The 14,577-nt window shown below is 40.2% G+C and overlaps 1 long non-coding RNA gene across 4 annotated transcripts; it reads right to left on the reverse strand.

Annotated features, from left to right (window-relative positions):
• Window positions 1-1,065: 1,065 nt before the first annotated feature.
• On the reverse strand, window positions 1,066-14,285 carry LOC114231776 (uncharacterized). 4 transcript variants are annotated; one of them, XR_003617765.2, is made up of 5 exons: window positions 9,463-9,562; window positions 9,128-9,231; window positions 5,946-6,097; window positions 3,331-3,378; window positions 1,066-1,325 (listed from the first exon to the last, which is right to left on the reverse strand). It is a non-coding gene; the product is annotated as an uncharacterized LOC114231776 (long non-coding RNA). The 4 variants fall into 4 exon arrangements; XR_008555023.1 differs by lacking the exons at window positions 5,946-6,097; window positions 9,463-9,562 and adding an exon at window positions 14,213-14,285; XR_008555024.1 differs by lacking the exons at window positions 5,946-6,097; window positions 9,463-9,562 and adding an exon at window positions 14,213-14,276 and having other exon boundaries at window positions 9,128-9,238.
• Window positions 14,286-14,577: the final 292 nt, after the last annotated feature.

Below are 14,577 nucleotides of genomic sequence, written 5' to 3' on the forward strand. Positions count from 1 at the left end.
ATAGCAAGAAACTACAACCAAGATTACTCTACCCAGCAAAGCTATCATTCAGAATTGAAGGTCAGATAAAGAGCTTCACAGATAAGGAAAAGCTAAAGGAGTTCATCACCACCAAACCAGAATTATATGAAATGCTGAAAGGTATTCTTTAAGAAGAGGAAGAAGAACAAAAAGGTAAAGATAAAAATTATGAACAACAAATATGTATCTATCAACAAGTGAATCTAAAAATCAAGTGAATTAAAATCTGATGAATAGAATAAACTGGTGAATATAATAGAATCAGGGGCATAGAAAGGGAGTGACAATTCTTAGGGGGTAAGGGATATGGGGGGTGCGGGAAGAGACTGGACAAAAATTGTACACCTATGGATGAGGACAGTGGAGAAGAGGTAAGGGCAGAGGGTGGGGTAGGAACCAGGTGGAGGGGAGCTATGGGGGGAAAAAAGAGGAACAATTGTAATAATCTGAACAATAAATATTTATTAAATTTAAAAAAAAAAAAGAAAAAGCAGAGGAAAAACACAACAGGCTTCATACAGACTGAGAAATAGCCAAAAGGGCCTCACTGGAAGGCTCAGTGGACCAATTTGAGAACAGAAGCGGAAACTGAGAGGAGCTTTGAACATTCCAAGAACAGATGCATGCATGGGTATGTGGTGAGTTCTGAAGGGACTGGAACAGTTAAGGGCCCATAAACTCTCAGAACTAACTAATCCTAATTCCATCCCCAAAAATAGTCTACATGCTATGAGTTAGAGAAGTAAGAAAGAGAAGATCGAGAATATAAGAGAGCAAGGAGCCAGGAAATCTCAGAAAGAAGTCAGCACCTAGTGAGCACTACTTGGGAACAAGACAAGAGCGAACTCTAGAGTCTGAAGTTTGAAAGGTGTCCTGAACCACCCATCCTCCAGCTTCTAATCAAACCTATAGATTGAAAGAAATATGGAGGCAGAGAAACATGTTAAACTACACTTGCACTCAACAAAATTCAGGCTAGAGGACCAATGGCCTCATTTCTCCAACAATTAAATTACACAGCAAAAGTGGGCAGGGATGAAGGGGGAGTTTTTTTAAGTCTTTAATATGCAGATTGACATTTCTTTCCAGGAAGAAGAAATCTCTGTAGAACCAGGAGTAGCCAGGGCTGGATACTCCAGTTCAACCAGTCAGGTAGACAGAGAGGGAATCCTCCCTTTCTCCACAATGTTGTTCTCTTCAGTTCTCAATGGGTTGGATGAGGTTTACCCACACTGGGGAAGGCATCTGCTTTACTCTGCCAATAATCAAATGCAATTCTCTTCTAGAAGCACCCTCACAGACACCTGAAATAATGTTTCACCAGATATGTGAGCATCTTGTGATCCAGCCAAGTTGATACATAAAATGAACAATCACACCATGTGAAGTAATGAATGCTGTTTTAAGCTGCTAAATTTTGGGTAATCTGTTATGCAAAGATAAGTCTCCCCTTTTAAAAATTCTTTAAACTAGATAGATAGATAGATAGATAGATGATAGGTAGATAGATTACTTGGATAAAAATACAAATATATCTCTCCTTACTCTTTTTTGACTCTTCTTTGCTGTTTATACTTCCTGATTAACTTTAGAATCACACTGTCAAATTCCCCAAGAAAAACTCCCATTGGGATTTTAATCTGAATTGCATCAAACCTATAAACTAATTTAGAGAGAAGTTAAAGTTGTACAATGTTCTCTTTCTAGCCACTCTACAATGATTCAAGACTTTTATGTTCTCCACTGAGATTTCATGATTATATTCATCATAGGTACAATATTTGATATATTATTAAAATAGGTAAATTATACTTTAGTGAATGAAAACTATTTTCTTTTAAATAATTATTGTTGCTATATAGAAAAATTGTCCTAGTCTTATGTTATATTCAAGCATTTAAAATAACTTTACTATCTGCTTGTACTATTACTAAAATGGTATACTCTTCCTTGTGGGCTGATTTATCAACACACAAGAGGGAAATGAATATGTTTAAGATGATGGCAATCATATATTCCTTTTCTGTAACCTGCAATTGTCAGATTATCCAATTTACTTCTTAATATCTGCAAACAATGGAAATAATTGTTTTCCTGAAAACTCCATATTCCTTTCCTTACCTAAAATCCTTTTCCTTCTCACAACCTGCACAACTTTTCTCCCAATTCTAAAAAACACTGTTTGTTGTTGTTGTTGTTTTAATAATATGTCTCCCTCACGCAGACCAGTTAGCTTCCAACTGTTTCTTTGCCATTGGCATCACTAACATGAATTTCATTTTCACACCCACTATCACAAAGAAAGCCAAACCGTACTTCTTCCTGACCCTTCCCCCTTGCGGTCACTATTCTATTTGGGAGAAATACCTGTTCATTATGTATCTATATATTCTTATCTGCACCATTTTGAGTATGTGCTTATCAGTGTTATACAATAATGGGAAGACTTATGCATTTATTTAATGTTGAAAGGAAGTACACTCACTTGTAATAAGAGCCTACTGTGTCAGACATTGCACCAGTGGCTTTCATACCCTATCCTATATAATAAAAGGCCAGTGACCATAATGACCAGAACAACCAATCAACCAGTTGCTATGAGGTGCATTGACCACCTCTCGATCCCTCCCCGCAGCCCACAGGCTCCGATAGATCACCAGATGGCAAATGGTGAACCGGGGTCAGTGGCAGCGGCAAGGCAGGACTGGGGACTGGCAAGCAGGTGGAAGGCAGACCTCTTGGTTCCCCCCTCTCCTCTCCCTTAGCCCGCAGGCTCTGATTGCTGGATGGCGAACGGGGAACCACGGGGAACCTGGGTGGCAGCGGAGCGGGACTGGGGACTGGTGAGGGGGTGGAAGATGGCCCTGATCCCAGGCTAGGCCTAATGACCCTGCCCATGCATGATTTCATGCACCGGGCCTCTAGTCTTATATAATCCTCACAGCAACTCCAATGAGGTATATTAATTTATCCATTTTACAGATGAAGAAAATAATTCTGAAATGTTAGATTATAGTTTAAAGTTATTCAGTTTAGGTCTCTCTGACCCCACGGCCTTGGTTTCCACTCGGTCAGACTCTGTGTGCACAGATCACCTGGGCATCTCACTAAAATGCAGATACTGTCTGAAATCAGGGCTGAGATGCTGCACTTCTAACAAGTCCCCAGAAGACACCAGAACTGCTAGTCTCTATGCCACTTTAAGTAACAAAGCAGATCACAGGATATCTAAGACAACATGACTTGTCAAAAGGAGTATAGGCTTTGGAATTTGCTCATCTGAACTCCAATTTGAATGCAGATACTTACTAGCTTTCTAACCCAGCATGGATTCTTTCTGAACCTGAGTTCTGTAGTCTGAAAAATGGAGAAAATAAGACCAGCTTATTAGAATTGTTAGGATAAAAAAGAATACACGTCCAGTACCTGACACATGTTAGAGGCTCAGTATTGATCGGCCTCTCCTTGGGAGCTTAGAATATTGCTCTAAACCTTATAGTCGTTCAATATGCATATTTCTTTGGTGGCAATAACAGAAAGACAACTAAAAGTGATTTGGACAGAAGGCATGGATGCATCTTAGTGATTGCCTAGTAGTCCAACTTTGGGAAAGGCAGCTGGGCTCCTGGAACCAAGAACTTAGATGCTACCCACAATCAATCTCTCTCTCTCTCTCTCTCTCTCTCTCTCTCTCTCTCTCTCTCCCCCCTCTCCCTTTTTCTCTCCTAGGGCAAATGGACTTCATTCTGTTTCACGGAGGTCTTGTTTCTCACAAATAGTGACACTTGGGTGCCAATAGTCTCCAAGCTTTGCAACTTAAGATTTCCACCATCACAAAAGACTGAATCTCGGGCTCTATCTTTCTGTACCAATTTTTAAAACCCTTGAGACACAATTTACTTGGACAATAGCAGCCAGATGTCCTCCCTGGATCTATTACCTTTGGTCAGAGAGGAAGGGACTCAGAGAAGGGGGAATTGCTGTGAAGTACTAGGTACTTCAGTGGGTCAATTGGTGACTACTACAATGAAAGGGAAGAACTGGGCCAGGAGTCAAGAAACCTAGATAGCTGTCCTGATTGTGGCACTCATTTCCTAAGTGACTGTGGATATGTAACAATAGCTTTGGCCATCACCTTTATTTACATAAGATTAGGTGATACCTGAGATCATATCCAAATATAAAATATTATGAACCTATAAATATATGATTAAAGTGTAGAATATCTTCAAGTTTAAATGTTAGATTTTTTTTTTTAATTTATCAACTGGAATCATCTTCTATTAGTACTTTCCAAGCTATTGAAGATTGGACCATTCCAGGATTAGTGTTCTTTAACATCAGTCAGTGAGGCTTTCCAGTTGAAAGGAGAGTGCCCTTGAAGTTGATGCAACTATTTGTGATTTGTTATAATCTCTCCCTGGACTTTACTGTCAATTTTTTTTCTTTTTAAACAATTCGACCCTCCCTCTGTTTAACAAAACACGGGCTGGGAAAACAACAACCACACATAATAAAAATATATGTTGGTTGCCAGTTTTCAGTTGGCAAGGTATAAATAGAAAAAGTCCTGCTGACTAGCTTCCAAGAGATTGCTGTTACTTTAGGAGAATCTATTGCCTCATTCATGGGTTCATTCATTTGACTAATATCAACTGAAGTCTGTATGTTTCAGACACTGGTCAAAGTGTTGGGGATACAGTAGAGAAAAGACAAACTATATCTCTGAGTTCTGGGTGCTTATGTGCTAAGTAAAAAGGAATAATAATAAATGTCTAATAAAGACATGGATAAAATATAAAAATTCTGGCATGCTCAATCTCTCCCTTCCTCTACCATTAGCCATGGTAATTTAGGCATTTCAACTTCATTGGTCATGGGCCATTGCCTTCTTCAAGCTTCTAAAAGTCACACTAACAATGAGTTTGGGTCCTTGTCAGAATGTTAAATCTCAGTTCCCAAGAGAAAAACCCAAAGTCAATCATTTCTTTCTTATCAAGTCTTAAATTTTAGCCACTTTGATCAAGATCCTTTCCTGCCATGAACACAGACAATAGTGCAGTGAAGGCCTGGGGATGGGGAGTAGAGGGCGAATGGGAAGTGGGGGAGAGTCAATGGGGGATCGAGGGGACATCTGTAATACTTTCAATAATAAAGGTAATTTAAAGAGAAAAAAAAAGAACCTTCCCTGTCTCCTGCTAGTACATGCAGCTCCTTTGGGGTATGGTCTCTTTCTTCTTATGACAAGTCCAGCATGTCCTTGATGGGGTATACCATGACTTTCTCTTAGTTACTGGCCCGGGAGCCAGGAGAAAAAGCAAGGGCAGATCCCGAGGGAGCCTCTGATGTCTTGCAGGGGAGAGCCCTCTGTAGTGTTCTCCCACTGGGAAATAGGGGAATAGGAGCCGGGAGTGCTAGCTGTGACAGGGAGGGCCACCTCTGCAGGCTGAGGATTCAGAGGAGTCTGGGGATTCAAAAACTTTGGGGTTATCCATACAAATGTCTTCATCCCATGTGTGAGAGACAGTCCTGACCTTGGCATAGCAGTCCTGCCTTAGCTGAAGTCAATTTTCTTTGAAGCTCAATGACTCAAATTCTTAAGTCCCGAGTATGGTTTTCAGCAATTTCTGCTCTCTCATTGCAGGAAATAAAGACCTTTTGTAGTTACCAAAGAGGCTCTATGACCTTCATACTTGGTTTTCAAGTGTTTGTGAAATGCCCTCAACATTTAATTATCCCTCTGTAGAGTATCAATGCAACTTAATACTAGCTAGTCAATATCATGTCCTTGTATGCATTGTCTGCCCACCACCACCTTGGGAACATTCAAAAGCCTTGAGTTATTGTACCAGCCAACAATACTGGGGACAGTGTTAGTGACTTGGCTGCTATCTTGTGTTAGAAACTGCCTTTGCCTCACTTACCACCTGGGGCAGGGCTGCCATTGCCAGACAAATGGTGAATGATCCAGTCCCCAATCTTCAGTGCTGGTGCCTTACTGCACCACTTCAGGTCCTTGAGTAAGCAGACACTAAGGTGGTATTAGGAGAGCAAGCAGTTCTTTGGAGGGTGATGTCTATGAAAGTCAGGAAAGCCACACTGACTGATGGTAAATGAAGCAAAATTGGGCAGAAGAAGCCTTCAAACAACAATGCAGTTCTGATCATCTGGCCAACCCAATGGAGAGCTCCAGAATAAAAACTGCCTATTAGGACTCTCTCATCCTACTTTATGTTTGCTTGAATATAGAAACAACTAGAGGCCCGGAGCACAAAATTCATGCACGGGGGGCAGGGGGAGGGGCGGGGGCGGCGTCCCTCAGCCCACCCTGCACCCTCTCTAATCTGGGACCCTTCAAGGGATATCCGACTGCCCGTTTAGGCCCGATCCTAGGGTATTTTCAACAAGGTGTGTGAAAATAAAGGATCGGGCCTAAACGGGCAGTCGGACATCCTTCTCACAATCCAGGACTGCTGGCTCCCAACTGATGAAATGCTCTCAATAAAAAATGCAGTACTGGCTACAAACTCAGGAGATAAGCATAAAAAAACTCCACTCCCCCGACCCTGCTCTACATGTGATAGACTTCACCCCATTCATTAATATTTTTCAGTTGCTATTCCCTTCAGTAAAATTCACACACTTTGTTGAAAATATTTTTGTTTGTACTTTGCAAATAAATATGACTTCACAAATATTCTCAACATATAATAATAGTAAACAAAAATAAGTGAAAAGCTAGATCAATATTTGTTGTATTTGTTTGGATACATGTTTTGAGCATATGAAAATGTATCCTTTGATGATATAGTTCAAAAAAGATCAATTGTTTCATCTTAGATACTAATTTTTGAAGCAAAACATATTTTGGCCAAATTTACAGTACCAAATCTTCACCAAATTTTCTCCTATTTAGTAGCTTCATTGTCCACAGAATTCTAAAACTGATTTTAAAGGCAGCCTTAATTATTCATTTTTGTGCAAATTTTTTAGTGATTTTTCTTTATAATTTGGTGGTTGGTTTTTTAAAGCCACTGAAAGATGGGTGTTTTTTAATGTAGTTACTCCGAGTTCACCCTCCTAAGCCATGCTAAAGTTTAAGCTATTTCGCACTGCCATAATAATAAGACTCATGCTTAGAAAAGCATCCATGGCAGAGACATTTACTGCTCACCAAATACACATATGTTCCTCCACATTTTCTTATGCAATTGCCCACGTGACTAGCTTTGGCTGGGAAAGAAAATAATGTATGTTATTTCTAACTCCAAGCTTTTAAGAGCCAGTAGGTGATCTTGCAATCTGGAAGCCATGTTTTGAGATGACAGTCACAATATGAAAGCAAACTAGATCCCTGAGTCCCTGTTTGGAACAGCGCTGCCCTGAAGAGTTACTGGACCCACAGTCAACTGGTCAAATGAGACTGGTTGTACCGTTTGCATGTTTCTTTGTTAACTAACAGTTGCCATTGTACAGTTTGTTACACATTGTACACTTTGTTAACTAACAGTAGCCCTCATATACTGTATTTTGAGGTTAATTTGCTATCACATATAATCTAGCATCAAAGTACATTTTATATTTTTTGACCAATTGCTGCTTCTTACTGCTGATTTTCACACTGTGATTGTAGTAATGCTAACTCTTTCTTTTTTTCTGCCAAAGAGGGGGGTCTTCAGAGACAATGTCATTTGCTCATAACCTTTTACCATTTCAGTTATTTTCTTTATTTAAGGATGAATAGTTTACATATTCACAGGCTTTAAGCTTATCAATCAAAATTCTCATTTGCTACCACCAATGAGTGACCCTAATTAAAAATACAATTCTAGCTGTAGCCAGTTCGATTCAGTGGATTGAGCGTTAGCCAGCAGACTGAAGGGTCCCAGGTTCAATTCCAGTCAAGGGCACATGCCCAGGTTGTGGGCTCAATCCCCAGTGGTGGGTGTGCAGGAGGCAACTGATCAATGATTCTCTCTCATTGATGTTTCTATCTCTCTCTTCCTCTCTGAAATCAATAAATTAAAAAAATACAATTCTAAATGTATAATATTACATTGTTTAGGAAGATAACGAGAGGCATTACAGTAATTTTAAAAGCAGGATTTCAGGTATATTTATATCTATTGCAGGGGCACTCACTGCCATGGGACATAAAACTAAGCAAAATTTCATATTTTTAAACAAAAATATTTGATTATGGGAAATTATGTTAGGAAGTTGAGCTGATTTGTGAGACAATTATCCTATATAATGAAGAGCTAATATGCTAATTAGACTGAACAGCAGAACAACCGGATGACCTTCTGGATGAAGCCAGGGTTGTCAGGGCTGAGCCCCTTGTACGAATTTCGTGTATTGGGCCTCTAGTTCATTATAATCAAAGTAATAAGTAAATAAACAAACAAACATTCAGGGGTTTGACAAGAATCCACCTCAGTCTTCCAAATACTAAATAGTGTGAGCATCCACAGGCTGAGAAATCACATGGTCCAGCTCCAAGCATTACTTTGGGGGCAAAAAAAGGGGTGAATAACAGGGAGGAAGGAAGTGGGCTTACAGCAATAATGCACCCAGTTGGGAGGGGAAAGGAGAAAATAAACTAAGTTTCCTCAATGACACAAAAGTCCAAATTTCCCATAATTCCTGGCATAAAAAATATTAAAACACGCAGAAATGAAATGTAAAACATAAAATTGGTTTTAAAAAAGTAAAACAAGATGAATTGCTGATTTTTCTTGTTGGTTTATGTGACAAAATGTTTTAATAAAAATACAGCTTTCCTTCCAAATCTTCATGTAAATGTAATGCTTCAGAAAATATGTATAAATACATGTTAATCTTTTGGCTTTAAGTTTACCCAGCACACTGCATGTATATCCCAGGAATAAAATTACCCCAATTTGAGGAGCATCACTCCACTTTCCCTAGAGATTACCCTGTATTATGCTAGTACATTTTGACTGATTGTATAGATTTCCAATGTCAGTGCTTTCACTTGGTGATATTTTGTTTTTATGCCATTAATTTACATTAAGGGGTATCTTAGTTTGGGTTGCTATAACAGAATACCTTAGGCGGGGTAGTATAAACAACAGAAACTTACTTCTCACAGTTCTGGAGGCTGGGAAATCCAAAATCAAGGTGCCAGCAGAGTCAGTGTCTGCTGGGGAGGGCTCTCTTCCTGGTTGGCACCTGGTCATCTTCTTTCTATGTCCTCACATGGGAGAGACAGAGAGAAAGAGTGAGAGAGAGAGAGAGTGAGAGAGAGAGAGAGAAAGAGAGAGAGAGAGGTCTCTTCTTATAAGGGCACAATTCACATCATGAGGACCTCACCCTCATGACCTCATCTAATTCCTTCCCAAAAGCCCCACCTCCTAATATTAATACATTGGGGCATAGGACCTCAACATATGAATTCTGGGAGAACATAGCCATTACCTTCAGAATGAAGGGTAACATAAAAAACATTAATATATAACTCATACTAGAGCTCTTTCAAGCACATTGTTGAGAGCATTTTCTGTAATTTTATATAATACTAATAGCCCTGCACACAAATCCATGCGCCAGTAGCTCTCTGTAGGGCCTGGCCACTCTGTGCCTACTGCCCAGAGGCTCTCTGCGGCCCAGAGGCCAATCCGCGTCCCGGCCTGGCCAGAGGCCCATCCGCGGCTGGGCGCAGAATGCTTGCCTCATCGCTGGGGCGATGACACAAGTGTCTCCTGCCCCCCCCCCATCCCAGCCGCTCCATGTCCACTGCCCAGAGGCCCTCTGCGGCCAGGGTGGAACACTTGCCTCATCGCCATGGTGATAAAACAAGCATTCCACCAGGCCGCTCACACTGCCCGCTCTCAGCAGCCGCCCCCCTGGGACTGGGGGACTCCGGCGGGGCTGAGAGGACTGGGTGCCACCATCTTGTGGCTATGGGCGCTGCCATCTTTGTGACGGAGTGACAGTTAATTTGCACATTACCCTTTTATTAGATAGGATCACCTTTATGTAGTTCCATGAAATAAATTTCTCTCATATCTCAGCCTACAGAAAATAAACCTTTCTTTCCCCCCAGGACACAGCTTTGTTTTTAAAGTTAATAATATTGAATATTTTAGTTTGATTATTCCAGAGCCATCCACCCCACAAGATGGTCCCCAATACTCCTCATCTCCTGATATTCACATTCTTGTGTAGTTGCATCCCACAGTGCAATAAGGTTGGTCTCTGTGACCAACAGAATACTATAGAAGTATGATATGTCATTTTCAAGACTACATCATAAAAGGCAATATGGCTTCCTCTCTTGCCTTCTTTCTTAAATCACTCAGCCTGGGAAATCCAGCTGCTATAAAGACACTCAGGCAGCTCTGTGGAGAGGCATGGTGAAGAATTAATGCCTTCGGCCAACAGCCAGTGAGAAACTAAGGCCATCAGCCCTAGCCAACAGCCATGTGATGAACTATCTTTTTTTTTTTTTTAAATATATTTTATTGATTTTTTACAGAAAGGAAAGGAGAGAGATAGAGAGCCAGAAACATCGATGAGAGAGAGACATCAATTCAGCTGCCTCCTGCACATTCCCCACTGGGGATGTGCCCGCAACCAAGGTACGTGCCCTTGACCAGAATCGAACCTGGGACCCTTCAGTCCACAGGCCGACGCTCTATCCACTGAGCCAAACCGGCCAGGGCGTGATGAACTATCTTGGAAGTGAATCCTGCAGCCCTAGTCAAGCCCTCAGATGACTGCAGCACCAGCTAACGTCTTAACTTCTGCCTTGTGAAAGACTCTGAGCCAAAACCATCCAGCTACACCATGCCTGGATTCCTGACCTTCAGAGATAATAAACATCTGTTATTTTACGCAGCTATGTTTTGGTGTATTGTTATGCCATATTAGATAATTTATCAAGCTGCTTCCCTCTTTCTTTTGGCTGCTAGAAATCCTAGATTCAAATTCAAATATGAGACTCAGCTCTAAAGTTTATACAAGACTCTCAGCATGTATTTTTGTGTTCTAATGTTATTTCCTCATTTTAATTTTTATCTTATTTCAATCCCCCCTTCTGTTTATTGAATTTTATTATAATATATGCTATGAACCACCTCAAATAGTTTTTTTGGGAATGAAGCTAAGTATTTTTTATGACCAAATTAAGAAATATAATCCAAGGGAGCTAGGGGGATATAAGCAAATAAATAAACATGGCATGTTAGACCTAAGTTTGAAACTGTGTTCAGCATGAAAAAACAGAATTGTCTGAGGCTTTCCTGATAGGACATAAGTTCTAGGTAGGAAAAAATAAAAATGTTCCACCAAATTATGTTATTTGAAACAAAGATTATACTGCTATCTTAAGTAGTGATTCAAATTGACCAGTTCATATGAATATTTTCATTAGTCTTCTAGTAAATAAAAAAATAAGGACAATGCAATCAATTTTCCATTAAATTAATTTGCCTTAAATTTGACTCTTTATGTTGAGATTATATTCTTTTTAATCTCAGTTCATCTTCTTTTAGAATATGAAAATGATATTGTTTCTTAATGTTTCTCATCGCACAATGTCCCCATTTACCCTAGCATTTACATGTTTTTATTTAGTTTTGTCTTATTAAATGTTCTTGATGCATGAAACCACCAAGTGCAGGAACCACTGTTTCTAGAGAATTATTGAGAGACTAGAGGCCCAGTGCATAAAATTCATGCATGGGGGAGGGGGTTTCTCAGCCCATCCTGTGCCCTCTCGCAATCCAGGACCACTGGCTCCTAACTGCTCGCCTGCCTGCCTTATTGCCCCTAACCACTCTGCCTGCCTGCCTGATCACCCCTAACTGCTCACCTGCCTGCCTGATCACCCCCTAAACTCGCTTCTGCCTCGGCCCCCACTGCCACGACTTCATCAGGAAGGATGTCCAGAATGATGTCCGGAAGGTTGTTCGGCTGTCCAGTCTAATTAGCATATTATGCTTTTATTATTATAGATGGTAAAGGAGGTGGCAGGGCAATGCACAAATCTCAAGGCAGGGGAATGTTTGAGAAGGAAAAACATACATGTTTTCTATATACCCTTTGTCTTCATGACACTCATTACAGAAGGAAAAGCTCAAACAACTTGTATCTCAGGGCCTTTGCTCCTCAACCTGATTGAGTTCATTGTTCCAGAGAAGTAGACAGGTTTCTTCCTTTGGCCCTTAGGCCCTCAGGGGTTAATGCAAGAGATCATCCAATCCTTTTGCTCACCTAACATCTATAGTTTGAAGAAGGTCTCCAGATAACATATGCAGTGCATTTTAAATGTATAGGACTACCAGGCACAGTTAATCAAATTCCATTAAGAGTGGTCTAAATTCATGTCAGCTTTTTATGTATTATATCATCTCCGAATCACTAAATACAAAAACATAATTGCTATGAGATGGGCATCATACATATTTTTTATGTGTTGGTGTGTTTTCTGTGCAGACACAGAGACTCTACTCAGGACTGTGTTTTTCTTATCTTCTCCAGACTGATAGTAATTGCTAATATGCAACCAGGAATTTAGTTATTTTCACACCTTCCTATTAAGAAGCAGAAAATTCATAAATATTTACCAGATTGTTGCATGTGACATGTAATTTCTTCTCTCCCCATAAATTACAAAATGTTTGGCCTTGTCTAATTATTTTGTCTCCATTTCCCTTATTGCACTTGTCAGGGAATTTCCTGAGCAGCTTACTATTCTGCCTCAAGGACTTCAGTATTAAAAGGGAAACTAGAAAATGTGATTTCACGTCCAGTTTACAAGCTTCTGTTAAGTAACAGTCTTTCATGCTTAATCACTTGAACCTTTTTAGTTGTGAGAATTCCAAGTTAGGAAGTTACCTGGATCAGTCAGCATCATCTTGGAATGTGGATATTTTATGTAACTTACTGACTTTCAGACCTGGAGAATCGCTTTCTTTCTCTGTAGTGGGGTTTTGTGGCTGCGAGGGGGATGGGGGAAGGAAGGGGGGGTGGAATCAGAGAGGCCACCAAAGCAGGGCCAGCCATTTCAAATGCTATTTTGTTTATTGTCCTCCCACACTTGTTTCCCCACTACTGATGTATTGTTTATGTTTTTTAAAGGGGCCCTTGAAATGGTAGGGAATAAATAAATGTTTTAGGATAGATCAGAGTGGAAAGAAAGAAGAAAATAGAAAAGAATGAATGATGTGCTTGAATCTTCTTTCACATAATACCAGCTCCTGGGGAACATCTTAACAGGGCTAGGCTCCCAATCTGACACATAATTCTTTTTATTTTCCTTATAAGGTTAAGTGGTCCCTTGCTGCTTCTCCAAATAAAGTAAAATTGCCTCACGTTTAACAGCGAAAGTCTTCTGTTTTTCAGACTACCCAGAGAATGTGTTCACTAAGTCTAATTTCCCATTTATGAGCCAGTGAGGCCAATTTTCATAAATCACACTAGAAAATCAGTATTTGCTTCATAAAAAGAGCTCAGTTTCCACAAGTCATGTAAGTAGAGGTGACAGCTGGCAACTCGTCAGTGAGAAGTGGGGATCTCCCGCATCTCCTGTGGGGTTTGAATATTTAACTTTGCCTCCAGTACTTGCCTGTACCTTCCCCTCATTTTATCTCACCCGAGCTTTAGGTTCCCTTCTGATAAACTGCATGTGGTGAGCTTACATCTTTCCCAATACTGGATATTGGGAAACACATTTCAGACTTCATAGAGCCAGTTTTGTTTTATTTTAATTGTGAAAGGACGAGAGAGAGGTCTGAAACTAGTCTGCTACCTTTAAGCAGATGGATGGACCTAAAAGAAGAAGGGCAACCACTTAACCTTCCTTATTTCTTCAACAACTCTTCCAATAGTATTTACTTCCCTACCTCTTCAGGAATTGTTTTCCAATGAAGGGAATACAGAAAGTAAATAAAGCTCAGCAAAGTGAATAGCAAGAAAAATCACTGCATCTTACCGATAGAAAGAACAACAACAACAAAAATCTAAACGCAATGCTTGACTGTGCGAAAAAGGAAAGTGAGCCCTATTATTTCAAGGGCCCCTTTAAAAAACATAAATAATACATCAGTAGGGGGGAAACAAGTGGCCTCTCTGGCTCTTTCCCTCCCACAAAAATATAAGTTACATAAAATATAATGTTAATTAAAAAGGAAAGTGAGTCTATGTGTCTTCACTAATGTCATACCACCACTTCCTGGACAGGAACCAGAATCAGAATTCTGGCCTTCTGGCACCAGCTTAGAGTTTCTTCCATGTAGAATTCACGGTGTTAGTGGTACACCTGGAGGGAGAAATGGGGCAAGGAATGAAGATGGGATATCCTAATAAAGCATTCCATTCTAATTTGGTACCTCTCAGAGGAAACTCTGAGGGGCCCTAAGCCTGGAAGGGCAGGAAGTCCTCTTTCCGGAGTCTCTTCCATCACAGCAAGTGCTGGCTTCAAAAACAACTTATGGTTACATTTGTCTTGAAAGTCTAGTAATGATGTCATGGCAGACCTTCCCAGCCAACATTTCCTTCAGGGCCACAAGTTTTCTAAAAGTGAAATCA

The sequence above is a fragment of the Eptesicus fuscus genome, chromosome 3 (genome assembly GCF_027574615.1).
Source record: "Eptesicus fuscus isolate TK198812 chromosome 3, DD_ASM_mEF_20220401, whole genome shotgun sequence".
Taxonomy (NCBI): Eukaryota; Metazoa; Chordata; class Mammalia; order Chiroptera; family Vespertilionidae; genus Eptesicus; species Eptesicus fuscus.